The 25747-nt window shown below is 45.3% G+C and overlaps 1 protein-coding gene across 2 annotated transcripts in view; it reads left to right on the plus strand.

Annotated features, from left to right (window-relative positions):
• The window catches only part of ETS2 (ETS proto-oncogene 2, transcription factor), a 147277-nt gene that overhangs the window by 46390 nt on the left and 75140 nt on the right, over nt 1-25747 (plus strand). The gene's annotated exons all lie outside the window — the stretch shown is intronic.

The raw sequence follows: 25747 nt of genomic DNA on the forward strand, positions 1-25747 counted from the left end.
TAAAGGGAGTCTGTCATTAGACTTAAGCCATCAAAACTTCTGACAGCCCCATAAATATACCAGAGGGGCGTGTGAAATCATATCTGAGGTCTCCATCGTGCAGCTTGTCTAACCATGAAAAACGGTGTTTGTTGCCCCGGCCACCGCAACAGGAAGACTCCAGGAGGTGATGTATTTTTTTTTGATGCATGGAGCTCCCTGTATTAACCCCTTAAGGACCGGGGGGTTTTCCGTTTTTGCATTTTCGTTTTTTGCTCCTTGCCTTTTAAAAAATCATAACTCTTTCAAATTTGCACCTAATAATCCATATGATGGCTTATTTTTTGCACCACCAATTCTTATTTGTAATGACGTCAGTCATTTTGCCCAAATATCTACGATGAAGTGGGAAAAAAAGTCATTGTGCGACAAAATTGAAAAAAAAACGCTGTTTTGTAACTTTTGGGGGCTTCCGTTTCTACGTAGTACATTTTTCGGTAAAAATGACACCTAATATGTATTCTGTAGGTCCATATGATTAAAATGATCCCCTACTTATATAGCTTTGATTTTGTCGGACTTCTGGAAAAAATCATAACTACATGCAGGAAAATTAATACGTTTAAAATTGTCATCTTCTGACCCCTATAACTTTTTTATTTTTCCGTGTATGGGGCGGTATGAGGGCTCATTTTTTGCGCCGTGATCTGAAGTTTTTAACGGTACCATTTTTGCATTGATGGGACTTATTGATCGCTTTTATTCATTTTTAAATGACATAAAAAGTGACCAAAAATGCACTATTTTGGACTTTGGAATTTTTTTGCGCGCACGCCATTGACCAAGCGGTTTAATTAATGAAATATTTTTATAATTCGGACATTTCCGCACGCGGTGATACCATATATGTTTATTTTTATTTTTATTTACACTGTGTTTTTTTTTTATTGGAAAAGGGGGGTGATTCAAACTTTTAATAGGGGAGGAGTTAAATGATCTTTATTCACTTTTTTTTTCACTTTTTTTTTGCAGTGTTATAGGTCCCATAGGGACCTATAACACTGCACACACTGATCTTCTATGTTGATCACTGGTTTCTCATAAGAAACCAGTGATCAACGATTCTGCCGCATGACTGCTCATGTCTGGATCTCAGGCACTGAGCAGTCATTCGGCGATCGGACAGCGAGGAGGCAGGAAGGGGCCCTCCCGCTGTCCTGTCAGCTGTTTGGGATGCCGCGATTAGCCGCGGCTATCCCGAACAGCCCGACTGAGCTAGCCGGGAACTTTCACTTTCACTTTTAGCCGCGCGGCTCAGCTCTGAGCGCGCGGCTAAAGGGTTAATAGCGCGCGGCGCCGCGATCGGCGCTGCGCGCTATTAGAGGCGGGTCCGGGCTTCACTATGACGCCGGGCCCGCCGTGATATGACGCGGGGTTACTGTGTAACCCCGCCTTATATCAGAAGAGCAGGACCAAGGACGTACCGGTACATCCTTGGTCCTTAAGGGGTTAAAGGGGTACTCCGGTGGAAAACTTTTTTTTTTTTTTTTTAAATCAACTGGTGCCAGAAAGTTAAACAGATTTGTAAATTACTTCTATTAAAAAATCTTAATCCTTCCAGTACTTATTAGCTGCTGAATTCTACAGAGGAAATTCTCTTTTCTTTTTGGAACACGGTGCTCTTTGCTGAATCACAAGCACAGGGCTCTCATCTCTGTCCATTTTAGGAACTTACCAGAGCAGCATATGTTTGCTATGGGGATTTTCTCCTACTCTGGACAGTTCTTAAAACGGACAGAGATGTCAGCATAGAGCACTGTGCTCGTGATGTCAGCAGAGAGCTCTGTGTTCCAAAAAGAAAATAATTTCCTCTGTAGTATTCAGCAGCTAATAAGTACTGGAAGGATTAAGATTTTTTAATAGAAGTAATAAATCGGTTTAACTTTCTGGCACCAGTTGAATAAAAAAAAATGGTTTTCCACCGAAGTACTCCTTTAAGAGCTTTCCCGTCCCTAAACCTCAATCGATGCTGAGAGGAGGGACAGAGATATGGAGCCTCCTGCACTGAACAAAAAGAACCACCTCCTAGACACTTCCTGAGGCAGCGACCGGGACATCAGGTATGATTCCACTTTACGCCCCGATATCTGTATAGAGTTGTCAGCAGTTTTGATGGCTCAATAATAGACAATGTTGGTTCAATCTTTGTCCTGATCTGTTATCTATATTGTTGTTGGCCAAAAGCTCATCCAGTTGACAGCTATTCCTCCAGAACCCCTCAGAAACCTGGATGCTTGAATAAGAAGAGGAAGAGGTTTATCTTCTCTATAAAACCAAAGGAACCAAGTCTACCAGCCAGATCACTCTTTTCCCCCAACGTCTGCCATCAAAGTCAGGACATCCCCATACATATAAGTTGGGCACCCTATTTCAACTAAATCAAAGGGTTTGGTCAAGTGTGTTCGGTATCACATTGATGTGATGCAGATCTGTATTTTGGCATGGACCTCTTTTCACCTGCAACATTGACGACTACAAAATTCCAATATGGCCGATCAACTTTCGACAACATATCTGTCTGCAATCAGTCGGCATCTGTCATGTTTGGTCACCTTATAGAGAGGCACCAAAGGTTGGCTGAAAATGCTAGCGCAAACAGGGACCAAATGGAGTCCCCTTGTTTCACGAGCATTTTGGTGACCATCACATGACCAGGTTAGATTTGTTTTGTATCTACTGGAGGTAGGGGGTGTAACTATAGGGGGTGCGGAAGTAGCAGTTGCATTGGGGTCCCTGGTACCTAAGGGGACCAAAAGGCACCTCTGTCCCATAAGAAAACCTCACTAGAATAACTGGCACATAGTAGACTTGGGGCCCCAATTACAGATTTTGTATCGGGGCCCAGAAGCTACAAGCTGTGTCTCTGACTGGAGGTAGACAATGAAAGTTTCTGTTGAATAACAGCAAACAGAAAGCTGTAAGGAATTCATTCATCCGGCCAATATGCAATGAGTAAGCTTTATTTGTGGAAACCGGAGTACTCCTTTAATTGCATCTGTTTTTCTGGAAAACTGAGCAACAAATCAATAGGGTCATCAATACTAAGAGGCTTCGGAGAGGAAGCACAGAGGAAATGTCTAAGAATATCTCCCGGTCTTGATGGCTCATATTCTGTAGACCAGTGGTCTCCAAACTGTGGCCCTCAAGATGTTACAAAACTACAACTCCTGGAATGCTCGGACAGCCAGCGGCTGTCCGGGCATGTAAGGAGTTGTAGTTTTGTACAATTTGGCGACCTGGGCTGTAGACCTTTACGAAGGTTGCCTATGAACAGAAAACTGTGTCCCTGTAGCGGAATGTGACCCTTTGCACAGGGACACCCTTTTCTGCTATCCTAACCCCCATCCCTAATCCTAACCCCCAATCCAAATTCTAAAATCTAATCCTAACCCCTAATCCTAATCATCACCCTTAAAGAGTAGCTATCATTAACTAAACTTTCCCTAATCCCCCTCCCCCTCTGTCCCTGACATTAACTACTTCTATTACTGTATTTATTTCTATGTTAAAGGAGAACTACGGGATTGAAAAATGTTTCCCCTATCCTAAGGATAGGGGATAAGTTTCAGATCGCGGGGGTCCGACCGCTGGTGCCCCCCGCGATCTCCCGTACGGGGCCCCGGCTCTCTGGTTAGAGAGGACGTGCTGAGCACCGCATGAGGCAGCGGCCGAAACGCCCCCTCCATACACTGCTATGGGAGAGCCGGAAATTGCCGAAGGCAGCGCTTTGGCTCTCCCATGGCAGCAAATGGAGGGCGTGTGTCAGCCGCCACCTCGGGCGGTGGTCGACACGCGCTCTCTATGCAGAGAGCCGGGGCCCCGTACGGGAGATCGCGGGGGGCACCAGCGGTCGGACCCCCCTGCGATCTGAAACTTATCCCCTATCCTTAGGATAGGGGATACATTTTTCAATCCCGTAGTTCTCCTTTAAACCCCACTAAAATACCTTAATAATATATTAAGATTATATATTATATATAATAATAATAAAATAGCCTCTTCGGTAGCTCAGTGTTGAGCTCTCTGCGGAGGGCAGGAAGTGGGCGTGGCCTGGCAGGCACAACGTCATGTGAAGCCTGGCCGGCCGGCTTCCGCCCGTCTCCCTCTCCTGTATCTGAGAGACTGCAGTAAATGAGAAGAGGGAGAAGCAGGGGGCGGGGATATTTAAATTATGCGCGACGCGCGCACGAGCACTGTGCTTGCTCTCTGCCTGTTTCATATACAGGCAGAGAGCGAGCGGAGGACGCGCATTTCGGACCACGCTGCCCGGCCAGCAGTGATCCGAACGTGCCCGACGTGAGGGGGGAAAATGATTCCTGGACCACACAGGGTGACACCTAGTGGCCAGGATTTCAAATGAAAAATAAACTGTGAAAGAGATATTTTTTTCTAATAACATATATTACAAATATTTTTATTTAGGCATAATCTATTTAATTTAAAAAATAAATTAGTTTAATGAGAGTACCCATTTAATCCTAACACTAACCCCTAACTCTAATCCTTACACTAACCCCTAACCCTAATCTTAACTCTAATCCTAACCCCTAACCCTAATCCCCACCCGTAACAGCGATCAGCGCTGAGAAGGGCTGACAGTGCTGATTTTAGGTGTGCAGGTCACATTTGGCTACGAGTCACAGTTGTTTTCACTTCACCGGCATTACTGGTGTTTTGATATGGACAACCCGGGATTAACATAAGGTCGAATGCCTTCCAGTGATCATCTCTGTTAGGTTATACCTTTGGTAATATACACAGACAATTATGTAATGTGAGATAGAACTATAGAATAACTGTATATTATTAAAAAAAACGTTTGCCAAACTAGGCTGCAAAAAATATGATAAAATGAATTAAAGAAAATGGTAGTCCAAATATAAAAAATAAAAAAACAAACAAAAACATTTTCTAAAACGTTTTTATATTTTAAAAAGTATTTATACATTTGGTGACCTAGAATGTGACCAACAGAAAAAACAGAATAAAAACAATGTATTTATTTTATTTTTATAAATTCCAGGAATTAAATTTAATTCATCATAAATTACCTTAAAATGATGCCTTAAAAAATTACTACAACTCCAGAAATTAAAATAAATAAATAAATAAATAAAAAATCATTAATTATCTTGAAATGATACCTTAAAAATTACTACAATGCTGCGAAGTAAAAAAAATATAAAAAATAAAACATAAATAAAAAATACAAATAAAACATGAATTACCTTAAAGGGGTACTCCACTGAAAACATTTTATTTTTTATCAACTGGTGCTAGAAATTTATACAGATTCGTAAATTACTTCTATTTAAAAATCTTAATCTTTACAGTACTTATCAGCTGTTGTATGGTCCACATGAAGTTCTTTTCTTTTTGAATTTCCTTTCTGTCTGACCACAGTGCTCTCTGCTGACACCTCTGTCCATGTCAGGAACTGTCCAGAGCAGGACAGATTTGCTATGGAGATTTTCTCCTACTCTGGACAGTTCCTAAAATGGACAGAGGTGTCAGCAGAGAGCACTGTGGTCAGACAGAAAGGAAATTCAAAAAGAAAAGAACTTCCTGTGGAGCATATAGCATCTGATAGGTACTGGAAGGATTAAGATTTTTAACCAGAAGTATTTTACTAATCTGTTTAAGTTTCTTGCACTAGTTTATTAAAAAAAAAAAAAAGTTTTCTAGTGGAGTACCCCTTTAAAGTGATGCCTAAAAAATTACTACAGTTCCAGGAATTCAAATAAATAAATAAATAAATACATTAATTAATTAAATAAATAATTTAAAATAATGAATCACCTTAAAATGATACCTAAAAAATGACTACAATCCTGGAAATTGAAAATGAATAAATAAAAAATATAAAAAAAAAATCATAAATTACCTCAGAATGATGCCTAAAAAATGACTATAAAGTCTAAAACAGTCTCTTACTCAGAAGAAGAAATAAAAACATTAATTAAAAAAAGTTACAGTTGATGGAATGCAGTTTTGCACATAATGAGCAAATATAAATTATCCTTTTTTCCTAATTTTTTTTTTTTTACTTTCTTTCCCGAATTTCATGAATATGCTGGAGTGTGAAGTAGAGCCCCCTGCAGACAGGGAGTAAAGACATGTAAATCGGCCAAGGTGCTAAGGTGGATTTTTGACACCTTTTTGACTCCAGAAAATTGATTCCAATTGTTCCTAGTCTGTAGGATATTAGTGAAAAAAGCTTTTTTTATGTAGACTGACCAAATGGGCATCATACTATCTGGCTGCAGGCACCAAAACTTCTTGTCTGACAGAACCATGGGGTGCCCATTCCTTTTCTAGGTCTATAAATAGATGTTGGCACTCTATATACCGCACTGCGCTGCATTATTTCAGATATTCATTTTTCACACAAACCGATGAAGTATATGGTGTGTTCACAGGCAGTGTTTGCCATAGGTAGGTTGGTTGGTGCTCTTTTATTGATGCCCCGTATATGGTCTACTATACAGAGCTACGGTAATAAGATTGTCCTTCCATTTGCTTGGGCAACAACTATGTGATGTGGGATGCAAGATCTGGGAGCTGATTTCATTATGGCCAAGTGGTGGCCTCTTCACTAGTGCCGGTTTACACAGCCCTTAAAGGGTTACTCCGGCCCTAAGACATCTTATCCCCTATCCAAAGGATAGGGGATAAAATGCCTGACCGCGGAGGTCCCGTCGCTGGGGACCCCTGCAATCTTGCATTCAGCACCCACCTCGGGGGAGCTGCATGCCTCACTGCCAGCTCAGAATCTGCCGTGTGACGACCACGGGGCTGGAGTATCGTGACATCATGACTCCGCCCCCGTGTGATTTCACGTCACGCCCCCACTATGCAAGTCTATGGGAGGGGGCGTGACGGCCGTCACGCCCCCTCCCATAGACTTGCATAGCGGGGGTGGGGCATGAAGTCCCACTGAGGAGGAGTCATGATGTCCCGATCTGACCCCCGCGGTCAGACAGTTGTCTTATGCCTGGAGTACCACTTTAAGGCAGCTCTGTATATAAAATACACTATACTTGTAAGACCCCATGTATCAGAAGAAAAGGTCCCTGTGTTCCAAAAGAAAAGGGAAGAAGAGCCAGAAGGAAACAGGGTGGTCATGGTTGTCTGTGGTCATGAGTAATTCTTTCCCCATTTAAACCTATGGGAGTTAGGGGAGCAGTTTTACTGTTATCATCATTTCCCCGTTTCCATAATTTCTACAAAAACATTTTCTTTATATCTAAAAATTTACAAAAATAATATGTTATACCTCATATATATTTTAATATGGCTGATCTGCAATGCCAGACACAGCCAATAAACAAGAGTGGCGCTGTTTCTGACATCAAGCAACCTCTGTTTGTCTAGTTAGATTAACCCTTTACCATTTTCTTCTATGTCTTCCTTAGCTTTACACTCAGCTCTTGGTATATGACTTGATATTCTTTGCTTTGACCATTTAATAACCGGAATCTTTCATCCAACACCTATTGGGTTCCATCAATCTCACACTAGTGGAATTTTACTATATTAATACTATTTCTGTCTTTTTCACTAAAAACCTATTATTTTCAAGTAACTACCTGACATCTTGAGAGGTTAGCAATGAAATAGGCCAAGATGTTGACGACTTTCCTCTTGGATGTCACCATCCATAAGGATATATTCCATTTCCCAGGCACCACTGGGTTTTCTCATGTTACTTAGTAAAAATAGATGTGGTTTTAGCTCATATTAAATGTCACTATTTTTTTTTTTACACTTACATTTTTACACACTGTCTACAGCTAAACTGGCGTCGAAATATATGAATATAGTACAGAAAAATAGTTTACGTAAGACTGGAGCTATATCTAGTGGAACAGGTCAAACCAGGAGTGATGGAGATACTGGAGACACCAATGTACACAGGACCATCTGCCCACTTAAAAGTAGATCAATAATATTTATTTTAGACTATACAAATACAGTAGCATCGATATGGGTGTATCCGGGCATGCGCTCCAGTTGCTTGGTGCCAGGAGGCTGCCAACAATCCATTTTGCCTCTGTCAGTTATAGATGTAAAACTAAGGTAGTTACCAGAACCTTTGCCCCAGATAAAGAAAAGCCTGCATACAACTCAACCCCTCTGTATAAATGTAGGCCTTAATATCAAGGGGACTCATCGGTTATCATTTAAGGGGATGTCCAGTGTTTTATTTTTACTTTTAAAAGTGGCCAGACTGGGGTGAAAAATCTTTAAAAATGTATACTTAGCTACCACGTTCCCCCACATATGCTGTTCCGACAAGGAAGTGCCTGTCTCACCAATCACTGGCCAACCACTGGCCTCAATGGTGACCCACCTTAGCCAGTGATTGGCTGAGTGAGCATTTCCTTGTTTTGAGATAGAGACAAGGGAACGGTCGGCAGCGTACGGCAACCATGGGGAATTAGGGCAGGTGAGTAGACTTTTTTTTTTCAGCCCAGGCTGGCCCGTTTACAAAATATGTGAGTGCCAGACAATGCCTTTAAATATTTGTACCAAAAATTGGATTATATGTGAGGAGAAGAAATGTTTTTTTTTTATCTATGAGCAGCAGAAATAAAAAAATTACTGGCGATTGCACCCAATGTCCCCATTATTAGATACTCAATAAGACGTAGGGAAAGAGGCTCTGTCTTCAATGGGCAGTTAGGACTGACACAAGGTGGACCTTGCAGTGGTGGTGAGTCAAAGATCTGGCAGGTTGAGTTTGATTGTTATGGGTAAAAGGCTGTAGGTCAGGACAAACAGAGTTTGGTTGCCACCGATAACAGGCTGTAGGTCAGGACAGGCACCAATGAAAGGCTGTAAGGAAGGGCAGGTAGAGTATGGTTGTCATGGAAAACAGGCAGAAGGTCAAGGAAGGCAACAGACCAGGAGAGAACAGACCAGGAGGAAAATTGCATGGTCGGAAATAGAAAATATAAATCAGAGCTTTGGAACTTTTTTTGATCAGACAAGGGAGACCATAAAAGAGTTCCATAAGTTGGCTATGGTCATGGGTAATGGTGGAGAAGGGCAAAGCACCCTGGCCCTCTAGATGTGCACGGGTCAACACATATGTGCTTAAAGTATGCCAAGAAGAAACAGCTCTGGGATGGCATGGATGCCACAGACTTGACCCAGCACAAAGCAGTGCCTGCTGCAGAGAGAAGCCTATTAGGGTGGGACAAGAAGTTTCATAATTTCCATCTTTAAGACCCATTTACACAGAGCAATTGTTGGCATAACAATTGATAGTTCCACAAATATCAAATAATGTCAGCAGCACCTTTTCCCCACAGCAACAAAAATGTGCTACCGACAATTTGTGTCATTTGCGCTGGAATTCACTCTCGACCATTGTCCTTCCAACGAGCGCTGATCGATTTGTGCAAAATTAATCGACCCTCGTAAAGGTCAATGACCTGCCAGCGTAAGAGGAATCTAACCAGCACCCCAAAATAGCAAACAAGGATGGAAGGAATTGGCCAATGAGTCGTGTTTCTTCTTCCACAAGGTAAAGGAACCCTCTTGTTCTAGAATGATGGGCCTATTTTAATGTTGGTGCCTCCGTTCCTCTATGTGCAGTTTCCAACGAATATAGAAAAAATTAAATGGAACCAAAAAATTGTCTCCTTGTAAAATAAATTTCTCATGCAGATACGAAACAGAAAAATCAATTTGCTTTCTTCATTGATCAAGAAGACCAGGGACGAAATGTGAACATCTCTAGGAACAAGACCTCCATAAGTGCTCCATTACGACCTTGTCTAGGAATACTAAAATGCTTTGTTGTGTTTTCGGCTCTATTAAATGGAATTAATAATACATGCCGTAAAAGATCCTAACTAAAGCCAGAAGCCTCGGCGTGCCTGTCTCCATGTACCCCACAGACATCAAAGGCTCTGAGTCATGTCGACAATTAGTCCTAGCTAGTGTTGGGTTTCAATGCCCTAGGGGACCAGTTGTGGCTATTTGTCTTTATACGAGTTATTCCTAATTGTTTCTATTGTAGATTTAGTAGGAGAATAAAAGAACAGGATCCTATTGGTCACGGACTAAAACAACACAGCCGTTCAAACAAACCTTTTATTATGTTTATATGATTTATTTTTTACTAATAACCTTGTTCTAGTTTTACTTGTTTTGTTTGTGTTTTTTTTTATATAGATTTACAGTATCTTTGTTACATCAATCCTCTGGAACTCGGCACTTAGCGCCAATATTGACCCCTTATGGATGAAGCCAATTTTTGCCGTTTTTGTTTATTTCCTAGTTCTGCTAAGGGACATAACTTTTCTATTTTTCAATGGGAGGCATTGTGTTTTGTTTTTATTTATTTTGTCTTTTTAGCTGTATTTTATCATGGCAATGTTTTAGATTCCCATATGTTGTGTTAAAATTATTTTTTTTCCTTTTGTGGAGTGGAAAACCCCCTACAATTGTTATTTTGGTGTTTTTTTTTAGTTTTTAGTTTACTATATGGTAAAAATAATGTGTTCTTGTTATTCTTTTGGTCAGTACTATTACACTGATACCAAATGTATGTAGTCTTTTAGTTTTACTACCATAAACAAATAAAAAAAATGTGAAAAAAATGACTTGGCTTCAAATTGCTTAATCAAATTTCTGACCCTTGTAACTTTTTTCTTTTTCCATCTGCAGAGTTGTGTGAGGGTTTGTTTTTTGCGGGGTAAGGTATAGTTGTTGGTTTCATTTAGCCCTTTTCACAGTGTTCTCTGTGCAAGATAAATAAGGTAATATTTTTTAATATTGTATGTTTTGATTGCTTGTACAATATGTTGCAAAACATCTTTATTTCAGTATTTTGAGATTTTAAAGTTCTCCCCTTCACAGAGGGGGTAACAGGAGTTCTATCATGGCAGGTCTTGAGGCCTTCACTAGGACCTTTCTCCGAGTAAACATGAATGAAATGAAAATTAATTGGGGAACCTTCCTTTATTAAATTAGAATCCCCATTAGGGTATTTCAGAATAGGTTTCCTATTGAGACAACCCTCTGAAGGTCTTGGCATCCGTGAGTGAATACAGATAGCAGTATATACGTGTGCAAAAACAGTGTACGCCCAGTACACCTCTTACTCTACAAAAGCTCAACCTGGGGCATCCCCATTCCCCCTAAATTAATTAGCCAGTCCATTATATGACATTTAATGGACAGTTGGTAGCTGCTATTAAGGTGGCAATGGGCCCTTTTACCTACTGGGCCTCTGTCCAACCATACAGGGTGCACCTATGGGCATATCTGCCCTTCAAGAACCCAAGGCAGGTGATCAAGTAGTAGCTGAGCTCACTCAGTAAGCCAGAGCCAAGTATTAAAGTTTTCTTGTTAAAAACAACTTATCCCCTATCCGCAGGATCCAGGGGTGGTCCAACCAATCTCCAGAATGAAACCCCACGCGTTTCAAGAAATATGAATGGAGCCCATGCTGTCTGCAGCACATGCTCTTTTTGATGGCTGGAGCCCCGTTCTGGAGATCACAGGGGGTCCCAGAGGTTAGGCCCCCCCATGATCAGACACCTTTCATCTATTCTATGGATAAGTGATTAGTTGTCTTTCCCCGGACAACCCCTGAAATGATTTTGTTTAAAATTAAAGAAAAATTGGTCCAGACCCCAGACAGAAGCATGGGGCCCCTGTAACTTGTTCCTCTTTTAAGACGATTTACCAATGACGGTAAACCAAAATAAAGACAGCATTTTGCTGGTAAAATATGAAGAACAGAGTCAATTTTATCTCCTCAGATTAGTCTTCTAAAGGGTTATCTAAGCTCTGTTAGGTCGGTAAATTCCCATTTTGTGAAATTCTGGAGTTGCAGACTGTTTCACTATATGTCAATCTGTTCCAATAGTGAATGACTATTGGAACAGAACGTTCAATCATACTATATGCCTGAGGCCTCTGACTTAACATAATGACAAATCTATGGGGAATATCCTAAAAGCATTTTGTTCTTCCATAAGAAAATGGGCTACAATGTGAGGAAGTGATGCAAATCGTTACCTGCAAGCTTCACATCAGCATCAAGGTTTCCAGTGAGAGAACAAACCATATGACAGTGCTGGGCCCCATGGAGACAATAGGATTTCAGTTTGGCTGATATTTTCTCCTGCCAAGTTGGAAGAAATGGCCTCCAGATGACGAAGTCTGTTCGGCCATCTTTTCTCACACTAACCAGACATTAGGTCTAAGCTGAGAACTAATAATGATAGAAGATGATCGGGCGTCGGGTAATATTGAATGTCTATGAGCCTGTAAGAATTTAGGGATAATATGGGAAAACCATAAATGAAGTCTAGGATTGAGGGGTGTGAGGGGGGGGGATGATTCCTGGTCATTACGAACTTGCCAAGACTCATTGTGGAACGTCATCTCATGATTCCAGGCTTATTCATTGCGTTGTGATTATGAAGTGAGTGGCAGACGTGCCAGGGTGTGTAGTCTAATGCCTGAGGAGCATGGAGCTGCTGTTATTTAGCAAAACCCATAAAAAAAAGAATGAGTACTTTATCCTCCTTTTTATTTACTTCTATATGCACTTCCAAAAAATCTGGAGAAAAACCAACATGGCCACCATGACTTCTTTTAGGCCCTAGGCACTGACTACACCTCATTAGCATCTGATTTTTTTCGTGAAGATTTGTCACAAATATGCAGCTATGTCTTGGCAGCTTTCCTTCTGCACAGCCCGAAGCTGCACTATACAGAGATGCCCACTGGCTATGACAACAGACCCCTCTGTGTAGCCCCCACCTGGGCTGTAGTGATGTTCCCTTCCACTGGTGCCACATATGACAGAGTGCTGGGAGGAATAGACACCTATGCTCTATCCACCGGAGTGTCTGATAAGTCCAGCGTGATCTGTATGTGGCCGTACTACTTACCCACCCTCGGCGCGCTCGGGCCCCCACCTTCCTGGAAGTGGCCAAGTGACTCAGCCAATCATTGGCCACAGCAATGTCCCATCTTATCCGGTAATTGGCTGAGCAGGACGTCACTTGCCCCAGTCTAGGAAGGTGGGGGCCAAAATGCACTGAGGGTAAGTAGGACGGCCCTGTGCAGGAGGTAGCAGGGGGCCCCAGTGGTCAGATCCCATGTGATGAGACACTTATCCCCCATCCTGTGTATAGGAGATAAGTGCCTGAAAAGTTTAGTTCCCCAGAGTATCCATTTAGGTAGGCCTAGCCTTAACATTTGCGAAAATTCTTTGCTATCTCTGTGACAGAATGATTGCAGGAGTGGGCGGGATTGGATACACATATTGCAGGAGTGGGCAGGATTGGATACACATGTTGCAGGAGTGGGCAGGACTGGATACACATGTTGCAGGAGTGGGTGGGATTGGATACACATGTTGCTGGAGTGGGCAGGATTGGATACACATGTTGCAGGAGTGGGCAGGATTGGATACACATGTTGCAGGAGTGGGCAGGATTGGATACACATGTTGCAGGAGTGGGCGGGATTGGATACACATGTTGCAGGAGTGGGCAGGATTGGATACACATGTTGCAGGAGTGGGCGGGATTGGATACACATGTTGCAGGAGTGGGCAGGATTGGATACACATGTTGCAGGAATGGGCGGGATGGGATACACATGTTGCAGGAGTGGGCAGGATTGGATACACATGTTGCAGGAGTGGGCAGGATTGGATACACATGTTGCAGGAGTGGGCAGGACTGGATACACATGTTGCAGGAGTGGGCGGGATTGGATACATATGTTGCAGGGGTGGGCAGGATTGGATACACATGTTGCAGGAGTGGGCGGGATAGGATACACATGTTGCAGGAGTGGGCGGGATAGGATACACATGTTGCAGGAGTGGGCAGGATTGGATATACATGTTGCAGGAGTGGGCGGGATTGGATACACATGTTGCAGGAGTGGGCAGGATTGGATATACATGTTGCAGGAGTAGGCAGGATTGGATACACATGTTGCAGGAGTGGGCGGGATTGGATACACATGTTGCAGGAGTAGGCAGGATTAAATACACATGTTGCAGGAGTGGGCAGGATTGGATACACATGTTGCAGGAGTAGGCAGGATTGGATACACATGTTGCAGGAGTGGGCAGGATTGGATACACATGTTGCAGGAGTAGGCAGGATTGGATACACATGTTGCAGGAGTAGACAGGATTGGATACACATGTTGCAGGAGTAGACGGGATTGGATACACATGTTGCAGGAGTAGGCAGGATTGGATACACATGTTGCAGGAGTAGACAGGATTGGATACACATGTTGCAGGAGTAGACGGGATTGGATACACATGTTGCAGGAGTAGGCAGGATTGGATACACATGTTGCAGGAGTAGGCAGGATTGGATACACATGTTGCAGGAGTAGACGGGATTGGATACACATGTTGCAGGAGCAGGCGAGATTAGATTCACAAGTTGCCGGAATGAGCGCAGGCTGTAATGGTCAGAGATTCAGCGTGGGTGGAATTAAGAAAATAGTCCCACACAGGGCTCTACTTGGGTCCTCTGCTGCCTATATCCAGCCCTGAGGCAATTAGTTGTCACTGGGGTAATTCTTATGAGGTGGTGACAAAATTGGTGACTATTGATGGTATGTCCTTTGTATTTACAATTACAACAAAGACTATAACAAAATGTAAAATGTACAAGACCACATGGGCAGTGGGCCTGAAAATCATGTTGGTGGTCCCGAGGAACCTCAGTCCATTGCAGGGGCTAATAACACTGGCAGTGCCACCTAGATGCAGATGCATTCACTGCCCTTTTATCTAGCTCAAAAGTCATCCTGGTGGTATACAACCAGCGTTCTCGCAAACGCGTCATGTACACCGATCCTTCTCTCCTGTCCACCATGAATTCCTCTTAATTTTTTTCTGACTCAAATTACTAAACAGACTCCGATCTAATAAAACAAGAGGCCGTCAAGGCAGCTGAACTTAAAAAGCATTACCTTCTCTAATGTCACAGCTCATTCTGCGGAAAAGAACGGTACTCGACAATATGTAACGTTATACGGAAGTTAACGGGCCGCGACAGAACATTCTATAGTGAGGGTTCAGTAAGTGTTAAAAATTTCGACTACTACCGTAAACACTGCTCGCCTAGAGCTGCCTGTGAAGACAGAGGAATGACTAACACATAGCTGAATGATGAAAGTCTCGCTGTACTTTTACAAGCGTGAAGCATCGACGCGTTTCGCAATTTCTTTTTTTTTTTTTCTCTCTCTAAAATGAATTGCAGTACAGCATGAACCCAGCTGAACATTGCAGGACAACAACAAAAAGAAGACATTCTTCTGAATGACTTTTGTATTACAGCTGAAAAAACAAAATGTGTTACATAACTTATATCAGAGATGGACAGATTCGTGTAGTCTATACTATTGGACAGATCAACTGGTCACTTTTTTTCTAGTAGCTCGATAATAAGAACTCCCATAGACATCATTGGGAAACATCCCAAAAAGTTACAGAAGCATTCCAAGATTTTCTTTTGTTTTGCTTATATAGTGCTGGATAGGCTATTATTAGATAATTCTCACCACATATAGACAGACTAACACTATGCTATATATATATTATTAGCTGCGCTGCGGAATCTGTAGGCGCTATATAAATAAAATAAAATTATTATTATTAGCAGTATCCAGCGTTGCCTGTTTTTTTTCCTACCTAAACCTTGTGGGAGAGGAAAAACAACATAGGAGGATTCTCTTGTCCTCAAATCCCATCCTCATATCCCGTCCTCATATCTCGACCTCATATCCCCATCTCATATTCTATCCTCATATCCTGTCTCCCTATCCAATCCTCATATTTCATCCTTACATCTCATCCTTATACTGTATATCCCGACCTCATATCCCGACCTTATATCCTGACCTTATATCCCATCCTTATATCCCGTCCTCATATCCCATCCTTATATACTGACCTCATATGCCATCCTTATATCCTGACCTTATATCCTGACCTCATATCCTGTCCTCATATCCCATCCTTATATCCCGGCCTGAAATCCCGTCCTCATATCCCGTCCTAATATCTCGACCTTATATCCAATCCTCATATCCCATCCTTATATACTGACCTCATATGCCATCCTTATATCCCGTCCTCATATCCCATCCTTATATCCTGACCTTATATCATGTCCTCATATCCCGTCCTTATATCCCGTCCTCATATCCCATCCTAATATCCCATCGTTATATTCCGACCTTATATCCCGTCCTCATATCCGATCTTTACATCCCATCCTCATATCCCTTCCTCATATCCCATCCATATATCCCATTCTCATATCCCGTCCTCATATCCCATCCTTATATCCCATCCTCGTATCTGTCACGATGCCGGCTGGCAGGTAGTGGACCCTCTGTGCCAGAGAGGGATTGGCGTGGACCGTGCTAGTGGACCGGTTCTAAGCCACTACTGGTTTTCACCAGAGCCCGCCGCAAAGCGGGATGGTCTTGCTGCGGCGGTAGTGACCAGGTCGTATCCACTAGCAACGGCTCACCTCTCTGGCTGCTGAAGATAGGCGCGGTACAAGGGAGTAGGCAGAAGCAAGGTCGGACGTAGCAGAAGGTCGGGGCAGGCAGCAAGGATCGTAGTCAGGGGCAACGGCAGAAGGTCTGGAAACACAGGCAAGGAACACACAAGGAACGCTTTCACTGGCACTAAGGCAACAAGATCCGGCAAGGGAGTGCAAGGGAAGTGAGGTAATATAGGGAAGTGCACAGGTGAAAACCCTAATTGGAACCACTGCGCCAATCAGCGGCGCAGTGGCCCTTTAAATCGCAGAGACCCGGCGCGCGCGCGCCCTAGGGAGCGGGGCCGCGCGCGCCGGGACAGAACAGACGGGGAGCGAGTCAGGTAGGGGAGCCGGGGTGCGCATCGCGAGCGGGCGCTACCCGCATCGCGAATCGCATCCCGGCTGGCAGCAGGATCGCAGCGCCCCGGGTCAGAGGACGTGACCGGAGCGCTGCAGCGGAGGGAGTGAAGCGAGCGCTCCGGGGAGGAGCGGGGACCCGGAGCGCTCGGCGTAACAGTACCCCCCCCCTTGGGTCTCCCCCTCTTCTTGGAGCCTGAGAACCTGAGGAGCAGACTTTTGTCAAGGATGTTGTCCTCAGGTTCCCAGGATCTCTCTTCAGGACCACAACCCTCCCAGTCTACTAAAAAAAAATTTTTCCCTCTGACCTTTTTGGCAGCCAAAATTTCCTTGACCGAGAAGACGTCCGAGGAGCCGGAAACAGGAGTGGGAGGAACAGATTTGGGAGAAAAACGGTTGAGGATGAGTGGTTTGAGAAGAGAGACGTGAAAGGCATTAGGGATACGAAGAGAAGGAGGAAGAAGAAGTTTATAAGAGACAGGATTAATTTGACACAAAATTTTGAAAGGACCAAGATAGCGTGGTCCCAACTTGTAGCTAGGGACACGGAAGCGGACATATTTAGCGGAGAGCCATACCTTGTCTCCAGGGGAAAAAACGGGGGGAGCTCTTCTTTTCTTATCCGCGAACCTCTTCATGCGTGAAGAAGCCTGTAAGAGAGAATTTTGGGTCTCTCTCCATATAATGGAAAGGTCACGAGAAATTTCATCCACAGCGGGCAGACCAGAGGGCAAGGGGGTAGGGAGGGGGGGAAGAGGGTGACGGCCGTACACCACGAAAAATGGGGATTTGGAGGAAGATTCAGAGACCCTGAAGTTATACGAGAATTCGGCCCATGGAAGGAGATCTGCCCAGTCATCCTGGCGGGAGGAAACAAAATGTCGCAAATAATCACCCAGGATCTGGTTAATTCTTTCTACTTGTCCATTGGACTGGGGATGATATGCAGAGGAAAAATTTAATTTAATCTTGAGTTGTTTACAGAGAGCTCTCCAGAATTTAGACACGAATTGGACCCCTCTATCCGAGACAATCTGCGTAGGCAACCCGTGAAGACGAAAAATGTGTACAAAAAATTGTTTAGCCAACTGAGGCGCAGAAGGAAGACCAGGAAGAGGGATGAAATGTGCCATTTTGGAGAATCGATCAACGACCACCCAAATAACGGTGTTGCCACGGGAAGGGGGTAAATCAGTAATAAAATCCATACCAATCAGAGACCAAGGCTGTTCGGGGACAGGCAGAGGATGAAGAAAACCAGCGGGCTTCTGGCGAGGAGTCTTATCCCGGGCACAGATAGTGCAGGCTCGCACAAAGTCCCCAACATCCGTCTCCAGAGTCGGCCACCAATAGAAGCGGGAGATGAGTTGCACAGATTTCTTGATGCCCGCATGACCTGCGAGATGGGAGGAGTGACCCCATTTGAGGATTCCGAGGCGTTGGCGTGGAGAAACAAAGGTCTTTCCTGGAGGAGTCTGCCTGATGGAGGCAGGAGAAGTGGAGATCAGGCAGTCAGGTGGAATGATGTGTTGCGGAGGGAGATCAACTTCTGAGGCATCCGAGGAACGAGAGAGAGCATCGGCCCTAATGTTCTTATCGGCAGGACGAAAGTGAATCTCAAAATTAAATCGGGCAAAGAACAGAGACCACCGGGCCTGGCGAGGATTCAGCCGTTGGGCCGACTGGAGGTAGGAGAGGTTCTTGTGGTCGGTGTAGATAATAACAGGAAATCTTGATCCCTCCAGCAGATGCCTCCATTCCTCAAGTGCTAATTTAATGGCTAGAAGCTCTCGATCCCCGATGGAGTAGTTCCTCTCCGCTGGAGAGAAGGTCCTAGAGAAAAAACCACAAGTGACAGCATGCCCGGAAGAATTTTTTTGTAGAAGAACAGCTCCAGCTCCTACTGAGGAGGCATCAACCTCCAATAGGAAGGGTTTGGAAGGGTCAGGTCTGGAGAGCACGGGAGCCGAAGAAAAGGCAGACTTGAGTCGTTTAAAGGAGTCTTCTGCTTGAGGAGGCCAGGACTTGGGATCAGCATTTTTTTTGGTTAAAGCCACGATAGGAGCCACAATGGTAGAAAAATGTGGAATAAATTGCCTGTAATAATTGGCGAACCCCAAAAAGCGTTGGATAGCACGGAGTCCGGAGGGGCGTGGCCAATTTAAGACGGCAGAGAGTTTGTCTGGATCCATCTGTAGTCCCTGGCCAGAGACCAAATATCCTAGAAAAGGAAGAGATTGGCATTCAAACAGACATTTCTCAATTTTGGCATAGAGTTGGTTGTCACGAAGTCTCTGAAGAACCATACGGACATGCTGGCGGTGTTCTTCTAGATTGGCAGAAAAAATTAGGATATCGTCCAGATATACCACAACACAGGAGTATAACAGATCACGAAAAATTTCATTGACAAAGTCTTGGAAGACGGCAGGGGCATTGCACAGTCCAAAGGGCATGACCAGATACTCAAAGTGTCCATCTCTGGTGTTAAATGCCGTTTTCCACTCGTCCCCCTCTCTGATGCGGATGAGGTTATAGGCGCCTCTTAAGTCCAATTTAGTGAAGATGTGGGCACCTTGGAGGCGATCAAAGAGTTCAGAGATGAGGGGTAAGGGGTAGCGGTTCTTAACCGTGATTTTATTAAGACCGCGGTAGTCAATGCAAGGACGTAGGGAGCCATCTTTTTTGGACACAAAGAAAAATCCGGCTCCGGCAGGAGAGGAGGATTTACGGATAAAGCCCTTTTTTAGATTCTCCTGGACGTATTCGGACATGGCAAGAGTCTCTGGGGCAGAGAGAGGATAAATTCTGCCCCGGGGTGGAGTAGTACCCGGGAGGAGGTCGATAGGGCAATCATAAGGCCTGTGAGGAGGTAGAGTCTCAGCTTGTTTTTTGCAGAAAACATCCGCGAAGTCCATATAGGCCTTAGGGAGACCGGTTACTGGAGGAACCACAGAGTTACGGCAAGGGTTACTGGGAACCGGTTTTAGACAGTTCTTGGAACAAGAGGACCCCCAACTCTTGATCTCCCCAGTGGACCAATCCAGGGTTGGGGAATGAAGTTGAAGCCAGGGAAGTCCAAGGAGAATCTCCGAGGTGCAATTGGGGAGGACCAAAAGTTCAATCCTCTCATGATGAGATCCGATGCTCATAAGAAGGGGCTCCGTGCGGAAACGTATGGTACAGTCCAATCTTTCATTATTTACACAATTGATGTAGAGGGGTCTGGCGAGACTGGTCACTGGGATGTTGAACCTGTTGACGAGAGAGGCCAAAATAAAATTTCCTGCAGATCCAGAGTCCAAGAAGGCCACTGTAGAGAAGGAGAAGGCAGAGGAAGACATCCGCACAGGCACAGTAAGACGTGGAGAAGCAGAGTAGACATCAAGGACTGTCTCACCTTTGTGCGGAGTCAGCGTACGTCTTTCCAGGCGGGGAGGACGGATAGGACAATCCCTCAGGAAGTGTTCGGTACTAGCACAGTACAGGCAGAGGTTCTCCATACGGCGTCGTGTCCTCTCTTGAGGTGTCAGGCGAGACCGGTCGACCTGCATAGCCTCCACGGCGGGAGGCACAGGAACAGATTGCAGGGGACCAGAGGAGAGAGGAGCCGAGGAGACGAAACGCCTCGTGCGAACAGAGTCCATATCTTGGCGGAGTTCCTGACGCCTTTCAGAAAAACGCATGTCAATGCGAGTGGCTAGGTGAATAAGTTCATGTAGATTAGCAGGAATTTCTCGTGCGGCCAGAACATCTTTAATGTTGCTGGATAGGCCTTTTTTGAAGGTCGCGCAGAGGGCCTCATTATTCCAGGACAATTCTGAAGCAAGTGTACGGAATTGTACGGCATACTCGCCAACGGAAGAATTACCCTGGACCAGGTTCAACAGGGCAGTCTCAGCAGAAGAGGCTCGGGCAGGTTCCTCAAAGACACTTCGGATTTCCGAGAAGAAGGAGTGTACAGAGGCAGTGACGGGGTCATTGCGGTCCCAGAGCGGTGTGGCCCATGACAGGGCTTTTCCGGACAGAAGACTGACTACGAAAGCCACCTTAGACCTTTCAGTGGGAAACAGGTCCGACATCATCTCCAGATGCAGGGAACATTGGGAAAGAAAGCCACGGCAAAACTTAGAGTCCCCATCAAATTTATCCGGCAAGGATAAGCGTATCCCAGGAGCGGCCACTCGCTGCGGAGGAGGTGCAGGAGCTGGCGGAGGAGATGACTGCTGAAGCTGTGGTAGCAACTGTTGTAGCATAACGGTCAGTTGAGACAGCTGTTGGCCTTGTTGCGCTATCTGTTGTGACTGCTGGGCGACCACCGTGGTGAGGTCAGCGACAACTGGCAGAGGAACTTCAGCGGGATCCATGGCCGGATCTACTGTCACGATGCCGGCTGGCAGGTAGTGGACCCTCTGTGCCAGAGAGGGATTGGCGTGGACCGTGCTAGTGGACCGGTTCTAAGCCACTACTGGTTTTCACCAGAGCCCGCCGCAAAGCGGGATGGTCTTGCTGCGGCGGTAGTGACCAGGTCGTATCCACTAGCAACGGCTCACCTCTCTGGCTGCTGAAGATAGGCGCGGTACAAGGGAGTAGGCAGAAGCAAGGTCGGACGTAGCAGAAGGTCGGGGCAGGCAGCAAGGATCGTAGTCAGGGGCAACGGCAGAAGGTCTGGAAACACAGGCAAGGAACACACAAGGAACGCTTTCACTGGCACTAAGGCAACAAGATCCGGCAAGGGAGTGCAAGGGAAGTGAGGTAATATAGGGAAGTGCACAGGTGAAAACCCTAATTGGAACCACTGCGCCAATCAGCGGCGCAGTGGCCCTTTAAATCGCAGAGACCCGGCGCGCGCGCGCCCTAGGGAGCGGGGCCGCGCGCGCCGGGACAGAACAGACGGGGAGCGAGTCAGGTAGGGGAGCCGGGGTGCGCATCGCGAGCGGGCGCTACCCGCATCGCGAATCGCATCCCGGCTGGCAGCAGGATCGCAGCGCCCCGGGTCAGAGGACGTGACCGGAGCGCTGCAGCGGAGGGAGTGAAGCGAGCGCTCCGGGGAGGAGCGGGGACCCGGAGCGCTCGGCGTAACAGTATCCTGTCTTCATCTCTCATCTATATATGTTGTCCTCATATCCCGACCTTATATCCCATCCTCATATCCCATCCTCATATCCCATCCTCATATCCTGTCCTCATATCCCATCCTAATATCCCATCCTTATATCCCGACCTTATATCCCGTCCTCATTTCCCATCCTTATATCCCATCCTCATATCCCGTCCTCATATCTCATCCTCATATCCCATCCTCATATCCCATCCTCATATCCCATCCTCATATCCTGTCTTCATCTCTCATCTATATATGTTGTCCTCATATCCCGACCTTATATCCCATCCTCATATCCCATCCTCATATCCCATCCTCATATCCTGTCTTCATCTCTCATCTATATATGTTGTCCTCATATCCCGACCTTATATCCCATCCTCAGATGGGACTGAGTTGTGATGCAGAGATTGTAGGCCGAAAAAAGGAAGGAGGCGTCACTTTGCGGGGATGTGGCTTTGTGGGAATATGCGTGACTTGCAAGACGACCCAATGCACAAAAAGGTTGAAAATGTAAGGGGGTGTGGCTTTGCGGGGGGAGGTGCGGCTTTGTGAGAGGTACCTGGCTTGCAATCAGGACCAATGCACCATAAATTACCAAAAAAGAAGCTGTTGGCTGTCCAGGCATGCTGGGATTTGTAGTGTTCCAACTCCTAGAGGTCCACAGATTGAAGACCTGGGCTGTAGATCTTGGTGTCCACCTCAGTCTTCATTTAGACAACCTATTGATTGAAGGCTCGTCTCCTGGCACAGTCAATTGGCAGAAGCTCAGCATTCTCTGTACATATTTATGTTGTCCCCCACCCACAGTGGTTTTCTCTTGGGATTCTATGAGAATCATTCATTCCACACATTGATGGGGTCCTTGTCTTGATAAAGCCTCAGAACAGGAGCATTGCTTGTCCAGAATCATGTTGCTCAACCAAGGATTCTCGGTTCTGATGTTGCCCCGCACCCTTGCTGTCCTGTTAGGCAGCCTCCTTCAGTCTCCCCCAGGCCCCTTGCACCTGTTTCCCCCTGTATATATGTTCTGCAGTGTATTGTATTATAAAATGTGTTGTATCTTTAAGAGTTATGTCATGTGATTGTTACCCAGGAGGTACCAGTGACCAGGTGATCCCAAGAGTGACCTATGGGCTCCCTGCTAGTCTCCCCCATATAAGCCCTGGGTGGAGCTTCTCTCTCTTCTGCTGAGGTCCAGTGCAGTCTTGTCTAGTGTGTGTGTCCAGAGTGTTGGAGACCTCAAAGTCCAGTCCTGCAGCCGCCATCAAGTCAAGTAAGATAAAGTCACAGCTTTATGAGTCAAGTCAGTCCCTGTCATCTGTCAAGTCAGCGTGGTCTGCATTCAATTGTCCAGTCCTACTACAAGTCCCAGCAAGCCCTTAAAGTCTCTGTGTCACTGGTCACCTCCTTGGGCCCTGGCTGAACTGTATAGACTTTACCAACTGTCTACCCTCAGTAAAGCTACCGTTGTCCGTAACTTGCTTCCGATACATATACCCACTGTGTTTTGGACACAACTTCAAAGATGTTTCGGCTCTTTTGTGTGGTCGTCCCAAGATTAATAGACTCCTCTTAACCCGACACACACTCTCGGGTGGGGTTGGGCTCTCTGATGGTCGGCTGTACTATCTTGCTTGTGCTCACATGAGGGTTCTGGACTGGTTTCACAATCCTGACCGTAAACTTTGGGTTAGGCTTGCTCAAGCTCTCTGCCCCCGCTCCCTCTCCACACTTCCTTGGACATGGTCTCCTTCACTCCTAGACTCTCTTTCTCTCTCATTTTCCACCAGACATGCCCTAGCCTCCATACATACTGCTGGTAGAGGGGGCTCCCTCGTTGACCGTTCTTGCCCCCTGCTCCCCATTTTGGATCATCCTGATTTCCCCCCTGGCTGGTCCTTGGAGGGTGGCTTCCTGGGTGCTTCTCTTTCACATCCTATGCGCTTTTACGACGTTCTTGCTGAGGGGATCCTCAAACCCCTAGAGGCCCTTCGGGAGTCTTGGCCAGTTTCTCGTCGGGCTTTGTTTGAGTATCTCCAGTTGAAACACTTTCACTCCTCACTACACAGTACCCTTTCCACGCACCGTTCCCTTACCTCCTTTGAACAACTTTGCATGGCTTCATCCTGCCCTTGGCACTCCATTTCCCTACTGTATGCTCTTCTGATCTCGCCTAGATCGCAAGCCCTTCCCCCCTTCTGTGCGGCATGGGAGGCCAAGCTAGGTCAACAATATTCTCCTGAGCAATGGTCCCGCTGCTTCTGTGTAACTCACAAGGTGGTTGAAGCTACCAAAGCCCAGGAGACTAGTTTCAAAATTCTCTCCAGCTGGTACCGAGTACCGTCGGTGCTTCACCGCTGGTACCTGTTGGTCCCTGCTTCCTGTTGAAGATGTGAAACAGCCGAAGGCACAGTGACTAGTGTTTGGTGGAGCTGCCAGTCCTGTCCTCTTTTTGGAATACAGTCCCTTCCATTGTGCACACCGTGATGGGTGTGTCTGTCCCTCATGAGCCTGGCGCGGTATTGCTGTTTATGCTCCCCATGGCTGTCTCCAAATATAAATGTTCAGTATTGAGGCATCTTATCCAAACGGCTAAGACGGTCATCCCTAGACACTGGTGCTCCCTGGACGCCCCCACTGTGGGAGAATGGGTCACTGAGGTAGCCTCAACTCAACGCATTGAGGAACTCTTGGCTGTTTCCCTGTCTGACCTAACCTTATTTACTCATTCACTCTCACGGGCTGTCCCCTCATCTCCCCCGCTATCCTTCCTCTGCTCAGTCTCTACCCTACTTACTTTGCTCTTCTCATACCATTTCCCTTTGTCTCCACCCCTCCCTCCTAAGATTGTTTGTCTTTATATTTCATTGTTCTAATGTTTGAGCATTGTTTACGACACTCGGACTTACAAGGCCACTCTGGTTGTCTCATTGACTTTGCATTGAATGCTCTTTGTACCCTTTCTATGTTGATCATTTAATTTAAAAAAAATTTTGAATTGGAAAAACTACAGATCGGGGTGCAAAAAATGAGCCCCCATAAAGGCCCGTATAAGGAGAAATAAAGAAGTTATAGGGGTCAGAGTAGGACAAAATTTCCCCTGCATATGTGTATCCTGTGATGTCACGCATCTATAATGAATTATGCAAATTAGCATGGCAGGTATTTTTTGTGAGAAAGGTGGCAACCCTAAGAGGGACATCAGTTGCTCCTGTTATAGTTCTGCACGGAAAGTCAAAAAAGTTGTTAAATGGGAAGACCCCCTTTGATTTCAGATCAAATATCTCTGCCGGGACATGGGAAATTTTACACATATGTGAATGTCGCCAATGGCTTTTTTTTAAGGTTACTTGTATTTTTTGGATTTAATGGTCCATTAACCCATGGGAAAAAAAAAACCTGTGTGCCTACAGGAGGACATCTGCCTTACCTTACCAATGGGCCATTGTTTACGCAGACAGTAAACGCACTATAAACCCACAATGACATCTATAATATGCCTCACACCTGGATGTGACAGCAGGATGGAACGGCTTCAGGCCTTTGAACAGCACACTGAGCCATGTATACGACAATATGAAAGGTTTAAAAAAAAGGAGAAAAAAAATCCCCTCAATTTATGTTCCATTTTACCTTTACCCCAATGCATTGAACGTTGCACAAAATCATTACCTTAGTGATG

Source organism: Hyla sarda, chromosome 2, assembly GCF_029499605.1.
Source record: "Hyla sarda isolate aHylSar1 chromosome 2, aHylSar1.hap1, whole genome shotgun sequence".
NCBI classification, from domain to species: Eukaryota; Metazoa; Chordata; class Amphibia; order Anura; family Hylidae; genus Hyla; species Hyla sarda.